Source organism: Microplitis mediator, chromosome 2, assembly GCF_029852145.1.
Source record: "Microplitis mediator isolate UGA2020A chromosome 2, iyMicMedi2.1, whole genome shotgun sequence".
Lineage (NCBI taxonomy): Eukaryota > Metazoa > Arthropoda > Insecta > Hymenoptera > Braconidae > Microplitis > Microplitis mediator.
In genome coordinates this window covers 5,428,043-5,444,758 of record NC_079970.1, presented here as the reverse complement: position 1 = coordinate 5,444,758, position 16,716 = coordinate 5,428,043, and the positions used below count along the sequence as shown (strand labels likewise).

The window sequence follows — 16,716 nt, the reverse complement described above, 5'->3', positions numbered from 1 at the left end:
TTTAACGTGACCCAACGTGACCCGCAGGAAGCTCGACGGAATTGGAAGAACGCGGAAGCTGGTGCACTGCTACTAGAGTTTACAGAGTAGAGCATCAGTAGCAGTGGCATCATGACCAACCCGCTCCTATAAATAATCAAGTCCGGGTGACGCCCCATCATAAGCACTTGGTCCACCAGTTTATGAATTTAATCCTCCTACCTCTACTACACACATAATTTTATATACACATGGATGTATATATATATATATATATATATATATAGAAGGGACTTTTGAAAGCCTAACTAACGATCAACTCGGAACATGATTTCACGCGAAACCGGACTTTCCGTTCCATATAGATACCTTCAAGACAAAAGGCTTTTTATGAGATAATAAAAAAAAAACTGACCCTTCACTACCTCTGGCAGTTTTCACAATGCATTATTACTCTCTATTGTATTCTCTTGATGACTTTAATTATTTTTTTAATTTTATAAACTTTCGCGTTTATTATAAAAATAATAATAACTTTTGTACAGAATATTATTTAGCTTTAAATTTATGAGAGGATAAATTTTTAAATAGAATATGACTAACGAGAGATTTGTATACAACGACAAGTGTCAAAATAGTGTGAAAATAACAGAGTTGAATCGTACATAACAGCCAGGTTAAATGAATGAGAACGTCAGCAAGCAGATAACCTAGCTGGTGAGATCTGTCCGACGGTATTCGTGTCAGCAAACCGACAGCACGTCATGACGAGGAACCGCCGGGAAACGAGAACAGCTACGGTAGAAACGACCGACGACTACGACGAATACGTCGACGACATGGAATCTCATCATACTGTAGTAGCATATCTCACTATACTCTTCTATCATCTATATATATCTATATCTATATATATATAATACTACTACTACTATTACGCAAGTACTATTCTGCTCAGACAATTTTTTTCCATCCTCCAGTAGTGTTGGTCCATGATTACGTCATCTCAACGTTCCACAGAATAACGAGCATTCCAAGCTCAGTTATGCCCTCTATACTACTAATACTATGTACTTATACTTCCAAGCTTCCATTTTCCATTTCTTTACTAAAAACTACTTCTATGCTTCTGATGCTTCGGTTCAGTTGACCCAACGACGTCTCTCAGAAAATTCAGAGACTCTGATATAAGAAAACTTTTAACGTTCTAAGACCACTTACCATCTTATCGTAGACCCTTTTAACACTTTTGGATATAAAAAAAAAAAAGAAAAAAAAATATTCATTCAAAAGTTAAAAGTAAAATAAAATTATTTTTCAGTTCATTGTCCGCGGGCACAATGAATTTAAATAAAAAGTATATAGATTTTAATAAAATAAAAAATCATGAATTAAGTTTTTTTCTATTCTTAATTCACTGTTTATTTGTAGACTGAATAAATAAATTTAAACATGGTTTATTTAGTATTTAAATTTTAAATGGATATAGATGAATTTTATTTAAGAGCAGCGTATGAATAAGTGAATGTTAACAAGCTGATTCTTGGACTGATTTTGCTGAATAGATTTATCAATTTCATGACGAATTACTGATACATTTAAAAGTATGATTTTACATATTATTTATTTTTTTTTATAGGAGAAAGTTTAATAATTGTATTAATTTTCATTGTTTGTTTAAACGAAATAATGATAAAAAAATTAGAAAGAAAATCTATAGTTTTTTTGTGTTTGCAAGAGTTGAATTTATATTATGATATACTTATATTATAAATTCGTTCCACTTATGGTAAAGTGGAAAAAGACATTATAGTTAATTTTAAAGCCCGGTCAATGATCTACTCATTATTATAATAATTTTATCTCTTCCTCATATTTATATAAATATGTTAAGGAAACTAGAACCTCGACAATATAGTGAATATATATATATATATATGATACAGGAAAATGTAATATAAAATGTAAAAAGAATGAACAGTTAAAACTTTTTTTTCGAATTATGCATATTTTAGTAGCAATTACGTCATTAAAATTTCAAATGTTATGATTATTTAAATTTTCACGATTTTATTATTGTCCTATTAGTGCTGAGTCATAGTTTGACTCTATCACTACTTTTTTTATCAATTTAAATTGAAATGAAAATAATTGACTTAATTGTAAACAGAGATAAGCATATATACATTTAAAAAAAAAATGAAAAGCTTTTTCTAACAAAGCACAAAAGCAAACCTATTGACTATTGACTATTAAGTGAATACAATTACCAATTGTATGTAAAATAAGAAGCTCTAATCATAGAAATAATCCTGGTATTGAACGTCAGAAATCCAATTAGCCTTCGAAAACCCTCCAATTAAAATTATCGACCAAAGAAGTCTATACAGAGCAATAAGAAGAAATATATATGTATATATAGAGTGGAAAAAATAAAAAAAAAGTACAAGAAAAAAAAGTTGATTGCAAGCACGCGTGATATGTTCCAGTTTGATGATCATCTGGTGGAAATCCTCACACAGTTGGTTTGCGTAACATTTACCGGCAGTAACGGGCAGTCATTGAGACTGAGAGAGAAGGAAATAGTTAGTTTGGTATAAACCGGAGATTTACTCAGTACAGCAGTGTGCACAGCCGAGCGGTGTTTATCCCCTTAAGGCTAAACTTTCTCTCGTGCGAGGATTGCGTGATCTCGAGTAGACTTGTCCAGCAAAATTATATTTATCACTATGAGAATCCTTTTTTTTGTTCATACTTTTAATCTCCACTTTATTAAAATCTCCACTTCATTAACATTCACAAACACATTTCAACTATTTTATTTTAAACGCTTGAAAAGCTTCCGTTTTATTTCAAGTACACTGTAAAAAATTTTTTGGACCCGGTGTAGTGTAAATGACTCGGTGTAAAAATTTCGGTGTGAATTAAAAATTTTTACACCGTCAAGCGTGTAAATGTGTAATTTAGGATAATTTTGAGTTAAGGGCATTCTCCGACAGAGCTCCCCACTTTTTAAAATATTCAATGACCTTGAACTGTCATAATAGTATTAAAATTTTATTAATTAATTTAAAAAAAAATTGAAGCATTAATTGAAAAAAGGACAACGTAGTTACAATTTCGCCGAAATGTAGATTTTAAAAAAAATTACTCACATTTGAAATCAATAAGGAGTTAAACGAAATTTATTAAATAAATTTTAGTCTAAAAAATTTGAGATTCCAAATTATAATATTGACATGAAGGCTTTACTGAAATTTATTTTATAAATTTTGTTTAACTCCTAATTGATATCAACTGTAAATAATTTTTTTTAAATCTATGTCTCGGCGAAATTGTAACTGCGTTGCCCTTTTTTCAATTAATGCTGAAACTTTTTTTTAATTAATTATCAAAATTTTAATACAGTCATTACAATTGAAAGTCATTGAATATTTTAAAAAAGTGGGAGCACTATTTGAGAATGGCCTTAAGGAAAAATAATCATAAAAATATTTAAATGTTAAAAATACTATTTAATAATAAATAATATTAATATAGTGATTGATGAAGTAGTTAAAGATGTTCAATGATCATTTGTTGCTCGTTAATCAAAATTAACGAGTAACACGGAATGGTGTAAAAAAGTAGATTACACCGTATTAAAATTACACGGATGGAAAATTTACACCGAGAAAATTTTACACCATTATTTCACACTACACGGCCGTATAAAGTTCCGGGTCCATTTTTACACCGAAATTTTTTACAGTGTACAACAGTAAATACTATTGTACGGTTGACAAGAAACAAAATATATACGGTAGAAGATAATCAGTGGAGACTGATAATCAATACTAGTTAGATTCAGTTGAGGCTACTGATTAGGACAGTTTCGGTTACTAATTCAATCGATTAAACTCATTGACCAAGAGGGTTGTGGTTCCTGATGTGTCCATTTTAGTGACTTATTCCGTCAATAATTATAACCGGTTTTTAATGAGTAATCACAACCGACACAACCAATAATTGCAAGCGCCTCAACCGTTCGTCCCTATCAATTTTTAGTCAGAAGTCGTTACCGATCACCAATTCGTAGTCTCAACTAACTTTTTTTTTCTTATATAACAGTTGATGATTTCAAATTTTTAAAAATTTTCAAGTCGACTTGTTCTGCTTGAATGAGCCATTTTGACTTTTGTTCGAACAAAAGTGATATTAGAAAATATTTGAGCTTTTCTATTTTTGGAAATAACGATTCCTTTTTGCCGAATTTTTTAATTATGAGAATCTACAATTACGAGATTGAAACTTCATTGATCAATACCAATTACTGAAAAGTAACTTTGTAATTTACAGAAATTTTAAACATTCAGATTTATATATTACTCTGAGTGGAAAAAAAAAAAAATCTTTTTCTGAGTGACTCTATTTCGCTTGACCCTTGTCTAAAGTAACTTTAGATTTATTACTTCTGTTTAAGCAATAGCTTTAGAAGACTAAAATATTTGACCAGTTATTTGTGAGCGGTATCAGATGATGAATGATAAACATAATAATTGAGAATTATTTGAAGCATATTCGAAACTTTAAACTTTAAACTCGAGTACATCAAACTCTGAACAACAGTTTCAATATTATTTAATGCCTGCAATCTGTGTTTTATAGTGTGGTTTGCAATTGTTGTAAATACTTTATTCAAATTGTTCAGATTGTTAGAATAAAAAGTTTATTAACATAAAATTCTTTATGCTTTTAAATTGAAAGAGGATCAAAATATTGATTAAATGAGAATAATTAAATTAGATGAAGCTTTGGGAATTAAATTTGAATCGATTATTCATGCATCGAGTTTGGTCATACAGTAAAAAAATGCATATGGATTCAGTGAGGTTAGTTGGACTGGTTTTAACATTTTTATTACGAAAAATATGAGAGAAATTTGAATTCATACAATCATAAAGTTCTGATAAAACTAAAAAAATATAAAAAAACAATTAGTTGAGTTACCCGAGAAACTTTTTAAATGAGTTCGATTCGCCTATTTTTACACTATCCAATTTCATCCCGAAAAAAACTTGTCATGATTCCGTCACGGAATGCTACTGCATGAGTTTCACATTAAAATGCAAATATGTCGAGATTTAAAAAATTAATTTTTATAAAACTTAGATGAAAATTTTTCAATACATAGAATGTACGCCTTCATTATACTATTTTGCTAATACGGAACTTGTGAAAATTTAAACAGGAAGTCAAAATAATTCCCCGATATATTATTCAACTACTCAATAAAACATATATTTTGAACTTAGAGGTACCCTAAGGGTTATTAATTCTCGTTATCATGCACCATGTGTTTTGAATCATAATAGCTCATTTATTAATCATTTGTGTAGATAATTAATGCAAATTTACATTTATAAAAAATTGTTATGTAACTTTAAATACTAAATCAGTAACAAGTACTTCAATAAATTGAATAACAAAGACCCGAACAGATAAATTAAAAAAAAAAAATTTTTTTTACGACTCACTCATGTATGTTCAAATTTAAAGTAATGGATGTTATGTAACATTACACGAGTAAAATGAACAATAAAATCGATGGATTTGCCTACAGGCACCAACCGGTACACTGACGTTAAAATAAATCCACGCACAATAAATGAACACATCCAATAGCAAATTTGTTTCACTATTTTTTACCCAACCTATTTTGTTGATTAAATTTTTTTTAATAGAAAAAAAATCTACCATTTATTCTCCAATTTTTTTTTTTGTTACAAATGGATTCGCTTTTATGGCTTATAAATTTTTTGCCGTGTTTTGATTTTTAAAAAAAGTTATTGTGGTCTAAGTGGCGACAAACTGACGTACGGCGTCAGAGTATTTAATTTTTGGCACGAGTTTGTATTTTCATGGAAGTGGCTGAGAGTAAAGAGTATGTAAGAAGAGTAAGAAAGAGAAAAAGAGATGAAGAAACAGGATAAATAAGCAAGGACAGGAATTAAGCTTTAAACCTCCTCGCCTCCAAGCAAAACTAAATTTTAAAGTTAGAGTAACTCGACAATCTCCAGATGGAGACGCGGATGGACTATTAATAAAAGATATTCCTGGCACCCGCAGTGTTTACAAGCTCAAGCTCAAGCAAAAGCCTCAGCAGTTAACGGAAGTCGAGGTGATTCACTTGCGTGAGTAGCCAAGTGTCGTGAGTCTCTAAAGAAAATTATACGCCATATTTTCATCTCTTACTTACTTACTTACTTTCTTACTTAACTTGATCCTACATATTTATGATTTAAATATATTTATCGTACTTTTAGGAACCAGTTACATAGCACCTCTACTTTAATAATAAATAAATTTATTATTCATTAAGGCGACCGAGACAGGGCGCGATAATATCTGGGACACAACGGAGCACCTCAAAAATTTTATTGAAAATTATTCAGTTATTTTTAATTTATTATAGATTTTGAATAAAATGGGACAGAAAATTTAAAGAAATGATTAATTAATTTTTTTTAATCATAAAATTTATATTTATTAAATATATATTATATACACTGTAAAAAATCGGAAGTAAATTCGGAGTGATGACGGATTTTATTTAAACCCAAATTCACCCGAGTAAAAATATTAGACGTAAATTTTGAACGTTTTTAACGTCTTAGAACTACATACGTCGCATTCGAACAATCCAAGGTCACTTTTATAACCTTTGTTTAGTAGGTTTCATTTACATTTTATTAGATTCGTGAGACGAAGTTACATTTCGGGTACTATAGAAACGTTGAACCTTCATTTTAAATGTTCATTAGGTTCAAAACGTTTAATATATGTTCAAAACGTTAAATTTACGTCTAATATTTTGACTCGGGCACTTGGAGTTTAAAAAAAAAAATCACTCTGTATACGGAGTAAATAGGGAGTTTGTCTTTTCAACGGAATGCTCTGGATTTAATTTGAATTCGCATTCACTCCGATGCGGAGTTTAAATATTAAAATAAACTCCCCTTCGGAGTAAATTTCACTCCGAGGAGTTTACATAAATAAATAGTCATCCGCTCCGCATCCACTCCAGATTTAATCTGCGTTCACTCCGCAAATTTTTAACAGTGTGTAATTATGTTTAATAAAAAAACTGTAATCTAATTTTATTTAAAAAATTATTGAAAAAAAGTAGTCTTTTTTTTTTTCAAAATACATTACAATTTTAATGAATACTTGAAAATTATGTCAGCAAAAAAAAAATTTCTATATTTACTTGTTTAGTGATCCCGTCGATCTCCGATTTCTACTATCAATTAAAAAATTTTATATGAATAAATTGAATAATTTACTTTTTTTTAATACTGACAATTAAAATATATTATAATAATTATAAGATAAATTAAATGAATGCTTTGGGTTGAGAGAATAAACAATTTATTCATCAGCTATGTAGATATGATAGATGGGATATTAAAAATAAATAAATCCTCATGTCTCAAGGTGTCTATCTCAGTGGGAATTTATTTAAATTGTGTACTAATATAAACAGCTGTTGAATAATAACAATATATATATAAACACTGACAAGTATGATTAGTATTCTTGGCACGAGGTAACACCATTCGGATAATTAATAATGCCTCATGCAAAATCGAACCCATAAATTAACACATTGAGTAAAACTACTCGCTACTCGTGTGTTGTCAGCTAATGTCTATAAATATCTTCTATTTCAGTGCATGTACATAGTATGTATTTATTTATAAATGCTATGATCGTTTAATGTGAATTAATACGTTTGATTCATGGTTTTTATAAAAATTTTTTTAATAAAAAAAATCTATTCTGATATTTTTTCAAATTTTTGTAACTTCGAAAATAATGAGAGTGAGAGATAAATTTTAAGAATTTCTTATTCGATTTTGTAATCTGTATTATTAAATTTGATTATAAAAATGTATTGATCATAATGTGCTTTCGGTTGATAGCCGGCATGTAATTGAGCGAAAAAAATTCCTGCGATAAAAAATTGTGATTCCTTTGGGCATTGATCAAATGGATTTCATTTCTATGCCAAATTTCGTAATAAGTAGTTCAATATTTCAGAAGATATTTAACTTTTATTGAAAACGAGAAATGGAAATCCCAGCGGTTTTATAACTCGAAAAAAATAATTTAGATTTAACTCGAATTTATCAAACCTTCGGTGGTCTTATTAAGATCTATTAGATCGCAGATAAAAATATTATATCTAACGATTTTCTAAAATTTTTTCTCTACGATTTCGGAATCGAAATTTGAGATTATTAGTTTGCTTATTTGTCCTTTCTTGGTTTCAGTATACTCAAATTTACCCTATAGTTCATATTGATCTAAATCACAAAAAGATTAGATTTTCCTAAGCCTGGAATTCGGAGCTCAGTTTTCCGTACACAGAAAAAAAAAATTTCTTAGAACAAGAAACATTTTCTCGCTCAAAAAAATTTTTTTTCGCCTCAAGAAAATTCTTATTTTCAATTCATAATGCAAAAAAATTCTTGAGTCAAGTAAAAATTTTCTGTATCAAGAAATCTTTTTTTTCTGTGTACACAAAAATTTTTTTTTCTCATGCAGTGTTCGATTACTACATAATAAATAATAATAATAACTAAATAAACCGACTAATATAAAGTGCTGGGCACAGTATTGGTCTCTTCGATCATTTCGATAGAATTTTTTTTTAATTATCTCGTCACTGTACAAAAAAGTTGTCCGTCTACAAAAGTATACGCTCCCAATAGTTTACCAAAAAAAAATATTTTTTCCAACCAAAATAATTTTTTTGTCAGCTCAGGCTCTTTTGCATAAAAAAAAGTTAATAGACTGTTTGGAAATCTGTTTACTCTACTCGATCAATTGTTTATAATATTAATAAAAATTAAACCTTGAGCCGTCATTACCTTACACCAGCCATGCGTCGCTTTGTCGTTGTTACACTCGCGTTGTTTACCCACGTGTCTCACACTCGGATTGTTGTGTCACGTTGTTATTACGCATAAATGTTACACAAAAAACTGTTATTTATTTAGTTTATATATTATATCATATTCAATCCCACCAGAACAATTTATCAACAATAATAACTTTAACGTTCATTAATTATTTTTTAATTACATCTACTTTGTTTTAAAACTTATTAAAATTTAATTTTATTCTTTTTTGTATTACAACGTACGCGGTTTAATCACCTTTGTGTATACAATACAGCGAGCAATCCCTCATGTACTAACAGCATTCACAAAGGTCTTTGAGTACCAGTTTTCAATTATTTTCCACGACATGAGCGACTACTAAACTTGACGTGAATTCCTCTTTAGAAAAGCTCCCGAGCGTTATTACCGGGGATTATCTTTATAGTAAACTCGCTTTCTTGTAACCACGGCTACACTTTCTTATTTTGCAAATTGTTTCACCATTAAGTATCAGTATACTCTAAAGTTTTTTTTATTTATTAAAATAAAGACAAAGGATAATTTTTTTTTATTCATTAAAACCGTATTAAAAATTTATTAAAAATTAACCACAACAAATTATGTATTAATTAAATATTTTATTTCAATTGTTCTGTTTTAATTAATTTAATTCGATTCACGAGTCGCAATTATATACAGCACCGAGTATATTATTATTATCAATAATAAAACAATGTCCACTAATTTATCATTAAACCGATAGGTCACAATAAAAATTCGATGTTTATTTATGTTAAATAAATAAATGAAATAATTATTGAAAGCAACAATATATTTTTTTATTCGTTGATGATGATAATGATTAATAACTAATTTTCATAACTGTGGATATATTATTTAACGGTATGATAGTGTCAACACATTTATGACAAAACAATCCTATGTATTGAAACATGTATATGTTAATGTATATGTATGTGTATGTGTATATGTATATATACATACATATAATAGAATATAATTTATATAGTAATAGAGCGCGGGAACAGTAATCGCGTCGCGTGCGACGTCCTTCTGACAGTCCGTGCGGCGTCGCGACGTCGGTCGTCGTGGTCGCAGTAGGGAACAGAGAGAGAAAGATACTGACACGAATAGCCGAGGTAATGTCATGGTATGGGTGGTGAGATGAAAGAGGACGAGAAATGGGGAAACCTACAGCGCAGGATCCTGTGTGAACTATATATAGTTATAATATATAACTATTATAGTTATAGTTATATATTATTATATTATACAGTGCTGCTTTTAATCTGATAGTATAATTGCTAAAAAATTCATTACACTTAGTACGTTAAATCTATTATTATTAATCATGAGTCATAACCATTTACTATATTAATAAACGGGGTTTGTAAATTATTTTTAATTTCGAGCGATCGATTACGAGGCTTGATAATTAATTTTTGAAAGTGGATTCACTAGAAAATTATTTTTTATATGGGATCCGGAAAACTGGAAATTGTTAAAAAACTTAATGAAAAAAATTAAGATTTTATTTAAAATAAGTATGGGAAAAATTGGCCAGCCCGAAAATTGCGGGTAATTTAGATTTCAGTAAAGAAAATTTTTTTTTTAAATGTTTGTCACTGAATTTTATTATTGAGAACAAGAAAATCGGAAATCGTTAAAAAACTGAAGGAAAAAAATGAAGATTTTATTTAAAACAAGCATGGGGTAAATTGGCCAGCCCGAAAGTGCGGGTAATTTAGATTTCAGTGAAGAAAATTTTTTTTTCAAGTGTTGGTCACTGAATTTTATTATTGAGAACTGGAAAAAATTGACAAGAAAAAAAAGCCGAAGTTGAATTAAGGGGATACGCTACCGGGCCTCTTTCTCACACTCGGAAAAATAAATGGGACTAACTTTGTTACACTTGTAAAGTAAATAAGAATTTTAAAACAATTTTCGAAGACGAATTAGAATTTTCGAAAATACGAAACTTCTAACCCTCTGTTAAGGTTTTCAAAAATGCTAAAGACTTTCAATTTTAGGTTTCCAGTGTTTGTTCGTGAATTAAATTGAATTAAAAATCGGTTACCGTTACCCCTTAAAGAAAAAGAATTAATAAATTTGTTTAGTAGATTTCGAAATATTAAAAAACATAAAGTGTTTTTTATGTAAATAACAATAATAAATCATCACTTAAATTCCCAAGACGGTTATTAATTTTTTTTTTATTAAAACTTGATTTTTGATTTTGATTTTTTCGCAAATATCCGAAAGATATTTTCAATCTAACGTATCTTTTTCCTCTTAAATTTAAAAATCACTTAAAAGTTTCGGGCCCGGCCAACAGTAGGTCAATTGCCAGACTTGTGTTGACTTGGAAATTGAGAGAGCTTAAATTTTCTGGATCTTAATCTCAAACAGAAGCTAAATATCCTTAAAATATAAATTAAATGAACCCAGTGATTCAAAATTTTCAAGACCTGTGCTTAGTCTTCCCCTAAATTAAAATGTAAATTTAAATAAGAAAGTTTGAATGAGAAGTTTAAAATAAATTATTTAGGGTAAAAAAGTTTGAATATTAATTCAAACATAAAAATAAACAATGGATTCAATGAAATAAAGGAGATAATATAAATTAATATATTAATTAATAAAGTAAATATTTAGTAGTTATTAATTTGTTAATTTATCCTCAGCGTAACAACAATTACTGACGAAATGTTCACGCGGTATTAATTAAATGTATATTACATATTATAAAATGATAAATTTCACCACGAATATTACAGTGTACGTTTATAAATAGATAATAAGCCTAGTTAAATATTGTTATGGAAAACAATGCTACTAGTTCAATGTCCATTATACTAAATTCATTATTCATTTCTGGTAATTTTGGTGCCGTCAGATATTAAGTCTACAGCATTGTTCAAAACTCGTTAACAAATGCATGACAGTTTATATACTGCCATAAAATACAAAAAAAGGTCATCTCTATTTCTACAGTGAGAACAAAAAATACTTTTATTAAAAAAATTTAATTGATACAAGAACATATATTCTTGATAATTTTCGAGAATATATAAGTTTGTTTTAAGAATTCGTAAAATTGATGAAAATAATTTTTATTCAATTCAAGCAAAGCTATTCTTTGGTTTACCCATAATATAATAAATGCATATAATATCAAAATAAATTTGATGCTCTTTTCTCGAGGAAATTAAGGGCATTCTCAGACAGTGCCCACTTTTTAAAAATATACAATAAATTTCAACTGTCATCACCGTATTAAAATTTTATTAATCAATTGAAAAAAAGACAACGCAGTTACAATTTCGCCGAAATATAGATTTTTAAAAAAATTACTCACAGTTGAAATCAATGAGGAGTTAAAAAACTTAAAAAAATTGACATTCCAAATTATAATATTGATATGAAAATTTTACTGAAATTTATTTTCCAAATTTTGTTCAATTCCTAATTGATATCAACTGTAAATAATTTTTTTTTTAAATCTATGTCTCGGCGAAATTGTAACTGCAGTTAACGCATGCGTTGCCTTTTTTTAATTAATTATCAAAATTTTAATACAGTCATTACATTTGAAAGTTATTGAATATTTTTAAAAAGTGGGGGGCACTATTTGAGAATGGCCTTAATTAAAAAAAAATTAAAACCTTACTTGCTAATAACTTTAAAAAAAAAAAAAAAAAAAACTACACAATTATTTACCAATTAAATAACCGAAATTTGTTAATTGAAATAAAACTCGAGCACAAATGAAGCTGGGAAATGTTTTGAAATTTAATTAATAATTCAATAAGTAATTCTGTGTTAAGTAAATATGATATTCATATTTTAAAATTAATAATCATGAATATTATATATATTTCAAAATTAATAACATAATAATTAGCATTAAAATTAATTTCTACATATGATTACTATTTTATCAAAACGATATATAATAATAACAGTAATATACTGATTATATGATGTAGTGAAGATATCAAGTACATACTAACTTTGCAATATATGAGGAAAAAATTATATATTACAAGTCTCAAGTTTAAATAAGAAATGTATTTGAAATAAAAAGTTTATTTGTCAATGTCAAAGGAAGCTTGTAAAATTAAACTTGTCTTTCATGTACAGAAACGGAGTATTCTTATTTTGAAATGATTAAAGAATGTTTTATTAATTTTTCATTTCTTTTATCCGGTATAATTTGAAATAATAAAAAGAAATAGGGATTTAAATAAAATCTAAACCGGAAAATTATAAATATTCAAGTAAATTTAAATATTTTAAATTAATTAATATTTAAAAAGATTAAACTAAATATATATTATATACAATATAATAAAATAGTGATTGTGTTAAAATATTCGAAATCTTTTAGTTATACCAACAGAAACGAAAGCTTACTTATTCTAATTGTTAAAAAAAAATAAAGAAAACCCTATGAAAAAGCCGGGTAACCTAATGAATTTATATTTGACATCGTAAATGCGATTTCTTTGTTCTCTTGCAGCAGTAGAAAGGTTTAATTTCGCGAGGATCTCTATATATATAGATGATAGATAAAATGTGCGCTTGCGTAAAGGTATTCAGCTTACGAGATATGCGAGAGAGTATGACTCGGTTGGTACAGAGGCATCTAGGGGTTGCTAAATATCGACGTGTCGCAGGGTTTAGCAAGTGGTGGCCTGATCGAGTGAACTTAGGGCCAAGATGATTATACTGTTCGTACGAACACCCGGAACTGATGAAGCCGGTCGTTTAAAGCGCGACAACAAAAGCTTTTACAAAAAATATAAACAATGGAAAAAAAATTACTTTTCAAACCGACCAATTGTACGGCAATAAAAACAAAAAAATTCACTCTCTATTCACTGTTTTTCTTTGTCGCGGTTACGTTTATACGCTTGTAAAAACAATTGAATGGTTTTTTTTATTGATAAACTCAACACAGTATAGAGAATGTTTCGATTTGTATGACAGCCTTTTTATGCTTAAAAATTTCATCTCTATAAATTTAGTTTTTATAATTCTGTGAGTTAAAATAATTTGAGAATTGTTTGCAATAAAAATAATCACGAGTTATTTTTGTATTTATCCATTTTCTTCCGAGGTAATAAATTATTAAGCTTCTTGTAAACCCATTGCATTTTCTCGGCTCAGGTCTATATAGAGCCAACAAGAGCAAAAACGTCGTAGAAAATTTGAGCTTGCGCGGCATGCTATACTACAGCACTATGCTACCAAACTCTCTTTTATGTATACATACATATACATATATATATAATAAGAGTAAAGAAAGTAAGAGAGAAAAAGTGTTTTTAGGAAGAGTGAAGAAAATTCCATGCTAGGGTTGTCTTCTATATTCCATTGTTTCGCTAGTAAAAGCGAGTAGAAAGACTTTGCCTTCAACTCGACTATAACACCAAAGCACCTGGCATTTAAATATATATATTTATATATATTTAATGCCTTGTTTTTGCATTATATAATTTAAGACCTTATTATATTTATACTTGTTACAGTTTCGTGGAAGATTTTGTCGTAATATATATTAACAATATTTCATTGTTCTGTCACTACAATTATTTTATCCAATTATAGTTTCCACCAGTATTTCATTTATAATTCAAAAATTTATAAAGTTATTATTTAATGTTTCGTTAATATCAACTTTCATTATAATTATAATTATTATTTTAAATATAATTAATGTCTTGTAAATTTTTTTTTTTCAGTTGTCTACTCAGTATTTCGTTAATTACCTGAGGCTTGACTGTAAGAATCTGCTTAAACTTTAGATATCTGTATCAAACTTAAACATAGTCATATACTTTATCTACTTGATAATTTTACAAAACTTATCAAGAACTTTTTAAAATAACAAAATTTGTTGTTTATTAATTATAACTCCTAGTTGTACTTAACTATTTAAATAAAAAAAAAATATTGTTTTTTATTTTAAATTTAAATTTTTGCTGAGACTTTTTCTGTTTTATTTAAGTGTAAAAATTCGAAAATTCGAAGAAATCGGAAATTATTTTTTGATATTTGTACAGTAAACGACTTTGAGTTTTTTTGTTTCAATTTGAAAGCAAATTGAATAAAAATTTTTACATGTATATTGATAAGATAATTTTTGAAAAAATATATCAATGAAAATAATCGATATATAATTTTTTAAATAGGAAATTGAAAGCCTTTTCAAATGAATACCAACATGATATATTTAATTTCAATCGTTCAAAAAATATACATATGAGTAATTCATTTGTATGAATTAAAATATATGGACATATCATGAATTATTAAAAACAAGTATGTCATGTTGGTACTCGTTTGCAAGGATTTTAAATTTTCTATGAGACTACATGTTTAAAAGTGATCGCTTATGAAATTTTGAAAGACGATACTTTATGATGCAGAAGTTAGCAGACAATCAACAATTTTTGGAGTTTTTTTTCACCAAATCAATTGCAAAAAAAAAAAACTACAAAAATGCACATGTAGAAAATAAAAAAATCTACAACTGCAATTTTTCAAAATATTTTTTTTTTATAATTTATAATTTTTTTTAAATTCCAAAAACTATTTGACGTTTGCTAGCTTCAGTATCATGATACTTTATATTATTACTCATTAAAATTTCAAATTACAAATATCGCTAGTATGGAATTTTTTTTACTGGTAATTAAAATCCATCTCAAAGAAATACTTACATAACATGCTTATTTTTATGAGCATTTAATATTTACATATATTTATATTCGGATAAAATAAAATATATGCATAAATGCTGGAGTTTTAAAAATAAGTAAAGCTTGTTGGTACTCGTTTAAAAGGATATTAAATTTTCCTTTCATTTACGAGCATAAAAGTAATTACTTCTAAAGTTTTAAAAAAAATATACAAGACATTATTTAAATTATAAAAATTATTATTACGGTGGATTCTCTATGGATTGCAAATAATTTTGAAGTGAGTGTGATATTTATTTACCTTCAATAATAAATTACTTTGCATCAATAAATTATTTTTTCAATAGTCAGTAAGTCAATAAATAATTTTCCCAATTTTTTTAAAACAATTTCCATTGGTTATTGACGTAAGTGCTTGTCGTTAATTATTTTCTATGATCCATACTCAATTAATTTTCTTGATTAATTTTTTTAAGTTAATTATTTACTTTTGCCCAAATATAAATAAACAAACCTGTCAGGTTAGTTTATATTTACAGTTGCATCATATTGACTAGAGCGCCCCCTCTCAAAAGAGCGGGAATTTTAAATTTAATTTCTCGGATAAATTAAATAATTTTTTTTCATATGATATCAATAATAATAATAAAATTGTTATAGAAAACAAATTACCCAATAAATTTTTATGTGAGAACAATGAAAATAAAAATTTAAAAATTTTTTTGAATTTACTCACTCTTCCCGCCGTTTTCATTCTCTGCTGCGAGCACTCGTACACCACCGACACACAAATTAACAAATTAAATAAATAAATACTCACTAAAAAAATTAAATTAACACAACTACATAATCACTACACCACTACGAACACTTAAAAATAACATTTTTTTAAAAACTAAGACATTTAAATACTTTTATTTGTAAATTAAAATTCCGACAACGAACATGGCGTCAAGTAACGCGAGAGCTAACCCGGCACTGAATTTAATTCATTTCAAAACTTATCATCACTGACACACATAATTTATTATCACAAAATGTTCCTCAAGTAACAAAGAATGATTTAAAAGTAACAATTTATT

The 16,716-nt window shown here is 27.6% G+C and overlaps 1 protein-coding gene across 2 annotated transcripts in view; it reads right to left on the bottom strand.

Annotated features, from left to right (window-relative positions):
• The window catches only part of LOC130664202 (brain tumor protein-like), a 134,544-nt gene extending 118,040 nt beyond the window's left edge, over positions 1-16,504 (bottom strand). Inside the window, exon 1 of one of the 2 annotated variants that reach the window (XM_057464031.1) lies at positions 16,371-16,504. The gene's annotated coding sequence lies outside the window, so the exon portion shown is untranslated. Of the gene's footprint in view, positions 1-15,935; positions 15,954-16,370 lie in introns of those variants that run through there. The other variant, XM_057464032.1, reaches the window with a different exon arrangement.
• Between the last annotated feature and the right edge of the window lie 212 nt (positions 16,505-16,716).